Here is a 10,612-nt window from a genome sequence, read left to right as displayed (position 1 = left end):
AATTCTTATTCTAACTTTTATTTATTTAGTGGTTACTCTAGAGTTTTTAATATACATTTACAACTATTCTAAGTCCACTTTCAAATAACACTACACTACTTCATGGGTAGCACAGGTAACCTTATAACAGAGTAGACCCAGTTCCTCCTTCCTATCCTTTATGGCATTGCTGTCATTAATTTCTCTTAAATCATAATTTAATACATTACTGCTGAATACATTACTGCTATTATTATTTTGAACAGACTCTTATCTGCTCGGTCAATTAAGAATTAGAAAAATAAAATATTTTATTTTACTTTTATTTATTTCTTCTTAGAACTCTTCCTTTCTTTATGTAGTTCAGACTTTCTGACCTATATCATTTTCCTTTTCTCTAAAGAACTTCTTTTAACACATCTTGCAAAACAGGGGTATTGGCAACACGTTCCCTTAATATCTGTTTGTCTGAGAAATTCCTTATTGCTCTTTCACTTTTGAAGGATAATTTTATTAGTTAAAGAATTGTAGGTTAGTGTCACAGACCTGGCACTCACTGCTGCTGGAACCTGAGTCTTGGCCTCTCACCTTACTCCCTGAACAACATGAGCTTCAGCACCCACTCCAGCTTCTCTATAAACTACTGAACCTTGGGCTCTGTGCAGTCATCCAGCCAACTGGGCCCAGCCAGCCAGCATCTATGCAGGCACCCAGAGCTCGGGTTACCAGATCTCTCTGTCCTACTCCACCAGTGCGTGGGGTGACTATGGGTCTGGGGACATGGCTGCGGGGATGGTCAGGGGTCAGGTGGGTATAGGAGGCATCCAGAGCAAGGAGACTATGAGATGCCAGAATGACCTTCTGCCCCTAGCTGGAGAGGGCAAGGAGCCTGGAGGCTGATAATAGGAGACTGGGGAACAAAATCCAGGAACACCTGGAGAGGAAGGGACCCCAGGTAAGAGACTGGGGACATTATTTCAAGACCATTGAGGACCTGAGGACTCAGATCCTTGCAAGTTCTGTGGATAATGCCCACATCGTTCTGCAGATTGACAATGCCTGTCTTGCTGCTGCTGAATTCAGAGTCAAGTGTGAGACAGAACTGGCCATGAACCAGTCTGTGGAGAATGACGTCAATGGGCCCCAAAAGGTCACTGATGACATCAATATCACTTAGCTGCAGATGGAGACAGAGATCGAGGCTCTCAAGGAGAAGCTATTTTGTATGAAAAAGAACCATGAGGAGGAAGTCAATGTTCTGCAAAACCAGATTGCCAACTCTAGGTTGACTGTGGAGTTGGATGCCCCAAAAATCTCATGACATTAGCAAGATCATAGTGGACATCCAGACTGGCTCAGAAGAACCAAGAGAAGCTAGACAAGTACTCGTCCCAGCTGATTAAGGAGAGCACCAGTGGTAGATGGCAGTCACAGAACTGAGATGTATGGTTCAGTCCTTAGAGATCAATGACTTGAGAAATCTGAAGACCAGTTTAGAGAACAGCCTGACAGAGGTGGAGACATGCTATGCCATGCAGATGGAATAGCTCAATGGGATCCTGCTGCACCTGGCATCAGCTGGCCAGACCCAGGCAGAGAGACAGCATCAGGCCTAGGAGTATGAGGCCCTGCTGAACATCAAGGTCAAACTGAAGGCTGAAACTGCCACCTACCACTGCCTGCTGGAAGAAGGGGAGGACTTGGATCTTGGTGACACCCTGGACAACAGTCACTCAATACAATCCATCAAAAAGACCAGAATTATAGATGGCAAAGTGGTGTCTGAGATCAATACCACCAAAGTTCTGAGGCATTTTAAGAAAAATATTTTTTATTGATTTTTTACAGAGAGGAAGGGAGAGGGGTAGAGAGTTAGAAACATCGATGAGAGAGAAACATCGATCAGCTGCCTCCTGTGCACTCCCTACTGGGTATGTGCCTGCAACCAAGGTACATGCCCTTGACCAGAATCGAACCTGGGACCCTTGAGTCTGCAGGCCAACACTCTATCCACTGAGCCAAACCTGTTAGGGCAAAGTTCTGAGGCATTAAGGCAGCAGAAGTGGGGCACCCTTTGGGATTTAGGAGGCCAATAAAAAGTTTAGAGATCATTGGACATTAAGAAAAATATTGTAGATAGTGAGTTTTTTCCTTTCAGCACTTTGAATATTTCATTGTACTCTCTTCTTGCTTGCATGATTTCTGAAGAGAAGTCTGACATAATTTTTATCTTTGCTTCTCTTTAGGTAAGGTGTTTTGTTCTTTGTCTTGTTTCAATATTTTCTCTGTGTCTTTGATTTTTTTGCAGTTAAATGTGAAAACCTTAGGTATAGATTTTTAAATCTTTATCTTGCTTAGTGTTCTCTGAACTTCCTGGCTATGTGGTTTGGTGTCTGTCATTAACCCTTTGTACGCCATAAGCATCCATAGAAGCAAGCAGTGGACCTTCTCCACACACCACATGCGTCTAGCTGCAAACCTCACATAGCAACTCTGGTCATCCAATTTTAAAACAGACTTGTTAGTGACATCTCTGGATTTATAAAGAAAATTATGGTAACTTAAATTCATAAATATTCCAGTGCATATGGAAGAAATTCCAATATCAATTTATAGGGCTACCACTCAGACTCACAAGAGATAAACACTGTGACACTTGAGATTTTTTTTTGTTCATTGTGACACGAGATTTGCTTGTATTACCATGAATTTCACACCTAAAATGGTAAAGATGGTGTGCATTCTTCATTATTTCTTTAAATATTAGAATTGAAAATTATCATTATTTTATTATTGAATTATTGATATTATATTGTGCAAATAAAATCCAATCCCCATAAATGGCATCAGATGAAGAAATAATCGAACCAAGACCCTCTCATGGAGAAGAAGATGACATCCTTTAGTCAACTCCAGAGTCAGATGATTTTTTAAATTAAATTCAAAATATCGTGGTGTGTGGGGATGGTTTCCATTTTGGATGCATGGCAGTTAACTGGTTAATTTTGGAACATTTTCAGTCATTATTGTTCAATTATTTCTTCAATTTCTTCCTCTTTTTTTCCCCTCCTTCTTACATTTCCATTATGTATATGTGACACTTTTATAATTGGCCCACAGTTCTTGGATATTCTGGTCTAACTTTTTACTTTATTTTCTCTTTGCATTTTAGTTTTAGAAGTTTCTACTGACATATCTTCATACTCCCTGACTTCTTCCTTGATCATGTTAATCTGTTGCTGAATTCATCAAGGGCACTTTTTCTTTTTACTACTAATTTATTTATTTTATTTTTTTATAGTTAAACAATTTTATTGAATTTATTGGGGTGACATTGGTTAATAAAATTATATAGGTTTCAGGTGTACAATTCTATAATACATCATCTGTATATTGTATTGTGCATTTACCACCCAAAATCAAGTCTCCTTCCATCACCATTTCCCCCCTTTTATCCTCTTCTATGTCCCCCCACCTCCTTTTCCTCTGGTAACCACCATACTGTTGTGTGTCTATGAGTTTTTGTTTTTGTTTAGTATTTGCTTAATCCTTTCACCTTTTTTATCCAATCCCCTCCCCTCTGACAGCTGTCAGTCTATTTTCTGAACCTATGAGTCTGTTTCTATTTTGTTTTTTAGTTTATTTTCTTCATTAGGTTCCATGTATAAGTAAAATCATATGGTATTTGTCTTTCTCAGACTGGCTTATTTCACTTAACATCATACTCTCCAGGTCCATCCATGGTGTTGTAAAAGGTAAGCTTTTCAAAGGAATTCTTCATTTCTGTTACAGTGTTTTTGATTTCCAGCATTTCCTTTGGGTTCTTAGAATTTCCATGTTTCTGCATATATTATCCATTTACTTTTGTATGTTGTCTACTTTTTTCATTAGAGCTCTTGGTATGCCTTGCAATTGTTTGTAGAAAACCAGACATGATATAATGGGTAAAAGGAATTAATAAAGGTAAATAGGTCTTTAGTGTGAAGTTTTATGTTTTAGGCTGTGTGTACTGTTTGCTGTGGCTGTAGTTGTCAAGGGCTAAAATGTTCTCTGGTTTCCTTATTTTTTGTATCCCCTATTGTGTTTGGGTTTCCCTAGAGACTTCTTCTTAAATAAGGTCTGAGACAAACAGTTCTCTTAGTTATATGTCTCTGTTATTATACAAGAGCCCTATTGATGTGGTAATAAAGTGTGGGGGTATAGGACACATTCTATAACACTATGATTAGGTCTTAGTCTTTTAGTGAGCCTTTGCTCCTAGGCTGTGACCTCCACAAGTGCTTTTAATTCTCCTCACCCTACCTCAAGTGAGACAGGAAGGCTAAAGGGGGCTGATGTTGGGTGTTTCCCTTCTCCCACATCAGTTAAACTATAGTAAAATTCAAGTTGATAAGGCCCTGGCAAAATTGTTTTACTTGAGGGTAGGCCTTGCTCAAAAGAACATAATGCCCTGGACATATTTCAGAATGGCCACTTTTCCCGCCCCCTCCTTGACACATGAGGTTATCCTCCCCCCCCCCCCCCGAGTCTTAACTTAGAGGTAAAACTCACTAAAGTGTAGCCCTCCCTTTGGCATTTTTAATTCACAAGCTTATTCATATTGAGTGCCCAGCATTTTATCAATTAAATTTTAGGTTTTCCTACCCTAGTACTGGTTTTAGTTCCTGAGGGTAAGCTGTCATTCTTTGTGTCTGTTTGTCTGTCTCTTCTAATTTATGACTCAATACTATGATGTATCTAAGTAGAGTTGTTGATTTTCAGTTTTTCAGCTTTTTTTATTATTGTGAAGATAGTAGTGATGATTTCTAAACTCCTTACATGTCAGACCTGAAACCAGACTTTTACTATTCTCTCCAGTTGTGACAACCAAAATGTCTCCAGAGATTGTCAAGTAATTTATGGAGAGGAGTCAAAGTCACCCTCAGTTTTGAATCATTGCTGTTATGCCATGTAGAATACTACATCTAATGATACTTAATAATATATAATTATATATTCAATAGCAATAGAATTAGATGAATGAGACTTCTTTGAGATTTTGGAGAAACACTGTGTTTTATGTTGTTGCATGTCATGGAGGCTGTGGCAGAGACTGGCTAGATGTTCATCAAACCCATTTCTTCTTCCCAGGCACTCAGTTAACTGTATTTCTCAGCCTTCTTGCATCTAGATGAGACCATATAACCAATTCTGGCTAATTTAAATGGGTGGAAGTGATGTACATCACTGCTAGACCTGACCCCTAAACCATCCCATGTGATCCTCTTTATTTTCCCATTTTATTCATCAGTCAACCAAATTCAAAGGTTCTAGCAGAGGATCCCAAGCATATATAGGATGACAGGCTTATGAGGTATAAGAATCCAGGACTCCTGAATCACTGCTTGAGAAAAAGCCACCTGGGAGAGTCTCTCATCTAGAATACCCATATTGGATTTTGTGTGAATGAGAAATAATCTCTATTAGAATTTGAAATTAATTCATTATTGCAGCATAGCATAGCTTAACCTGACTAATTCAAGGGCTTGGCACATTTGATATTAAAGAACACGGTGGCCCAAGATGTATGTTCATGAATGCAAATGCATCAAGAAGTTTGGACATGTAGGGGCAGGCATTAGTGTTTACGTATATCCATTTCCAAAATGCATTTATTCCCATCACTTTGAAATTATGTATTATAAGTAATTGACATTTAGAAAAACCATATCAGGAAAATGACAAAGTTCTTCAACAGTCCTGAATTCTGCAGACTTACATATACCTTATAAGCCTGTCATTCCATATATGCTTGGGATCCTCTGCTAGAACCTCTGAATTTGGTTGACTTATGAATAAAGTGGTACAATAAAGAGGAACTGCAGTCTGTAAGGCCCTAGGGTCTCAACTAGATACTTAAAAGTCAAAGTAGCTATAAGGTGGGTCACACCATACATCCCCATAATGCAATTTTCATAATGCTCATAGTACACATTCTTTTTTTTAAAATATATTTTATTGATATTTTACAGAGAGGAAGGGAGAGGGATAGAGAGCTAGAAACATCGATGGGAGAGAAACATCGATCGGCTGCCTCCTGAACACCTCCCACTGGGGATGTGCCCGCAACCAAGGTACATGCCCTTGACCGGAATCGAACCCGGGACCCTTCAGTCCGCAGGCCGACGCTCAATCCACTGAACCAAACCGGTTTCGGCATAGTACACATTCTTTTCGGAGGCAGGAGTTAGAAGTAATTTTCCATTTTGGCAACTTTGCGTAGAAGTTGAAGGATGAGATTAAGGGACTCATTCAGCCATATACAAATAGTAAACCAAGTAAAACTGAGTGGCAGATGTTAGAGGAATGCCTAACATCTAGATGTTTAATTCTTCCCATTAATTAGAATAAAAGTCCTGTGGCATGTGAAGGATCAGAGGTCACTGAGTTAATCCAAGGTTTTTCTTATAGTTCTTAGGAAAATTTAAAGTTGCTGCCTTTAAAAATGCAAACTGCACTATTTACATATTTTATGTGGGAAGTGGCAGGTTTTAATTTTAACTGCATATCACCTTCTCAATTGTTCCCTGAACAGAGTAGAAACTTAGAGAAAATTACATGGAGAAAAAACACCGATAATAAAACCAGGGACTGAAATGAGTTTAAAGTTCAAACAAAGTGCATTCCATGGCTGGTACATTCTATGCCCTTTGCACATTTGATCAGGAAAATTATATGGCCTTTTGTAGTGTTTCTGGTTGAATAGACTCAAAGCAAGAAAAATTTATTATAGAAGAAAAATGGATAGACTTGTGATGTACACAGAGATAGCTGTAGGGCTTTAAGAATTTCTTTCCATCTGATATAAAATTATTTAAGAAAAAAGGATGTTTTATTCTTTGGCTTTTCTTGGTTTTGTGCTTGGAAACAGAACCTACCTTTTATTTAAATCATGCAAAGGAATGTTAAATGACAAATGATAGACATATTTCAATCTTCACACACACACACACACACACACACACACACACACACACACACACACACACCTGAAAGGAAGGCTATCTTTTATCCTTTTTATTGGTCAAATTGCTTTGTGTGCAGCTTCATAAATTGAGGTGCATGACTTTGTGTTGAGGACATACTCTTGGAAAACCTATCTCCTCACTTTAGAAAACACTTTTTAAAGCTACATTTATAGACATTTGTCTTCTGCTTCCATTAAGCTCTTTGCTCTCTATCTCCAGATATTATATTAGTCAAGATAGGGTCTGCTCTGTTGCAGTAACAGAACTGCCCTTCTGGGCAGTGTGCAAACTGCCCTTCTCTTTATATCAAGTGGTTTTTCTCTCAACCAATCCTGCTTTTACCTCCCCACCGTGGGCTTCAAGGTCTTCTTTTGGGCAGTAAAATCTAAATATCCTCTTTTTTGCATTTCACCTTCGCTAATCCTCAAGGTAACGTGGATGCCCCTGACTGTCCAGATGATAATCACCTACCAGGAAGTGTAGAAAAGAAAAATCCCCAAATGAATATGTTTAGCAATTACTCATATAACATACTGCCTAAATTCCTGGTGTTTACTTGTAATTTTTTGATAGGCTCTTAAGTGCACCGTACCCAGGCTCATTTCTGTATCCCCTGGGCATGTGAGCACTATGTGAGCAGATGTGTGCATGTCTGGAGAGTTTTTAAGATTCTCACCATGTGCTCCCTTTCTGATCAAGGGCTTATTCACAAGAAGCTCAAATGTACTCTTAGAGGCAGCAGGAGATGTTTCATTCCAAAGTTTTCAAAAAAATACATCCGACCTGCATATTAATAATGGTACTGTTCTGTTTACAACTGATGAGATGTGTTGAGATTTTTAAAATAATGTAAACATTTTATATATGGAAAAGAAACTCATATTAAATCTTTATACAAATCAGCTTGAAAATCACTGCTTTGTTAATTAGCTGATAAGGCATCATATAAAATCCTGACAATGTAAACACATACTGGAGAAGCTTTCATGGATCAGGGAAGAACTAGCAAAGTGGTCAGAAAGTTTGTGGTTCTGGAAAGTTCCAGTTATCTTTGGGGTAAAGAAAGATGAGAAAAGTCATATCCTAACATACCAAGATGACACATTTAACAAGCTAGTGACATTTTCTTTCCAGAAAGTACAGAACTGCTTTAGTAATCACATTAATATATTAACTAGCAATTGTTCTTTGGTCAGCTTTCCTTTTACACATGTTGCCTTGGCTGTGGGTGATGCAAGGAGGTGTCCAGACTCCTCAAGGCTGTGTACTGGAGTTTGGTACAAAGAAAAGAAGAATGAGGGAAGGAAGGGGAGAAAATGAAGGGTAATGGGTGGAGGCAGCATGGCAGAGGCCGTGGGGCATTGTCATGAGTGAGCTTCAGAGGGCCTGGACCCAGACATAGCCACAGGGATCAGCCAGAGTCCCAGTGACTCACATTATGAAGGCTCAAGCTACTTTCTGGAGAGAAACGAGAATGGTGGAGTATGATTTTGAAGTGCAGACAGCTGGAAGCCAGAGGCCACCCCCAAGGGAAAGCCTCTTCACTTCAAGAGAGAGAAAATGAGTACCCATCTGCTAAAGATTGATTGTTTTGTCCCCCTAAAATTCATATGTTGTAAATGTAACCCCCAAAGTCTTAAGGGTAGAGTCTTCATGATGGAGTTAGTGCCCTTATAAAAGAAGCTCCAGAGAGCTCCCTTGCCCTTTCTGTCATGTAAGAACACAGTGAGAAGATGGCTATCTGTGAATCAGGATGCAGGTTCTCACCAGACACTGAATCTGCCAGCACCTTGATCTTGGACCTCCCAGCCTCTAGAATGGTGACAAATATGTTTATGTTGCTTATGAGCCACTCAGTTTCTGCTTTTTGTACAGCAGCTCAAACAGGATAAGACACCATCCTAGAGCAAATAGTCCAGCTCTTTGTCTCCTGTCCCGTCTATATCTGTGCTGCTAGAGGAAATGAGGGTGTGGTGTGACATTGGGGCATGGCATTGCACTGACAGAAGTGGTACTAAATTTTCAATCTCAAAGTTCTGCTGAGTTGATCCCTAAAGCCCCCTTTCTGTCACTCAAATCCTTTGACAAGGCAGCTCAGCACCGACACCCTCACATATAACCCAAAGATGCATATGGTTCTCGGCAGCTGAGAGTTCTGTCAACCAGCCATCTGATGAAGCTTCTGTCCTCCCTGCACTTCCTCAGATGGTCTATCTTATTAAGCTTGCAGCCTGTTAGGTGTAAGTGGAGGCACCATTCTCAGCTTCCAGCTCCTCTACCCCAGACCTCCCCTCTGCAGAAGGGGACCCTGCGGTGCAGAGTTATGACAAATGTATGTTCATAAATGCAAATGCATCACGAGTGATGAAAAATGAGAAAAGAACAACAAATGGACTGGCTGGTACCGATGAACCACAAAAGAGGGGAATGGTGACATGTGGGTGTGTACATATGCATGTGTGTGTATGTGATGAGGGAGAAAATAGGGTGTTAGGGTGGAGAAAAGCTTGAGTGGTAGAGTTAGACCAAACTGAGCTCTGTCCTTGACTTGAGCTTTCAGGACCACTCTGTGTGGGTGGCCAGAGTTGGTCAAGAGGTCAAGAAGTGGGACACATGAGAGTGACCTAATAGATGCTTCTAGAAGAGGCTGGGATAAGGTGGCCAGGATGTGAGGGTGGGGTAGGAATGGTCTAAAGGTGGGAGAGAGGGGTTGCAGATCTGTGGGGCAAAGACTGCTGTCATTTGTCTCCCTGATTTCAGAAACTCCTCAGGGCACAGACTGTACTTTGGGAACATTCTTTTTCTTCTTCCCTCTTCAAGGCCCTCACTGACTGTTTAACCACTCTTTACCTACAAACACTGGTTCTGGAGGAGGAAAGGATCCCTCATGGTATGATTTGCCCCAACCTAAAAGCTGCTGCTGGTGCATAGCTGTGTGGGAGCTGGGGCTGAGAAATGCCCAGCCATAGAAGCAGACACCAAACAGGGCTTGGTTTCTTCTTGATTATTTTCTTCAGACAAAGAGAACTCTTTCTTGCATGTTCTTGTCATTATTCTCACCTGCTTATTTTCCAATGTAAATGCTAGAATAAATTTGTCATGTTAAAAAAATTCCAGCAGGATTTTGATTGTAATTGTGTCAAATCAATATGTTACTGCTTTTCATTAAAACTGAATTTGAGACTAAATAAGAAGGGACTTTTTTTTTTTTTTTTTTTTTTTTGCTCATTCACTTATTCATTTACCCAGCAACATATATTGAGCACTTAGGAAAGTGGCTCTATTGTTTAGGGATATGGAGAGTCACTTGAGGCAAAGGGAAGGGGGAAGGACAGTCCTTTTACTTGTACAACCTACTTCCCTCACAATCATCCCAGCCCTGGTGGATCCTGTTATTATTTAAAATTTTTGATATCATCCTAATCATGGATTTTTGCATTAATTTTAATTTAAAAATATTGCATTAAAATATTTATCTTGATCACTGAGTTTTCGATTCCTGTTACATTTGTTAGCTGAGGTGAGTGCCTCACTTGCTTCCCTCAGGAAGGATTAACAGTTGAACTGCAAGAGTAGAGAGGGAACAGGATCATAGACTTCTCAGGGAGCCAAGATGACTGAGAACC

General features: G+C 39.8%; 1 pseudogene across 1 annotated transcript; it reads left to right on the top strand.

The window, feature by feature from the left end:
• The first annotated feature begins 584 nt into the window (after positions 1-584).
• LOC308239488 (keratin, type I cytoskeletal 18-like) lies at positions 585-1,817 on the top strand (annotated as a pseudogene). The gene has a single exon. The product of its transcript is annotated as a keratin, type I cytoskeletal 18-like (transcript).
• Positions 1,818-10,612: the final 8,795 nt, after the last annotated feature.

Source organism: Plecotus auritus, assembly GCF_963455305.1.
Source record: "Plecotus auritus genome assembly, chromosome: X".
NCBI classification, from domain to species: domain Eukaryota; kingdom Metazoa; phylum Chordata; class Mammalia; order Chiroptera; family Vespertilionidae; genus Plecotus; species Plecotus auritus.
The sequence above is the reverse complement of the archived record's forward strand: the minus strand, read 5'-3'. Positions and strand labels throughout refer to the sequence as shown.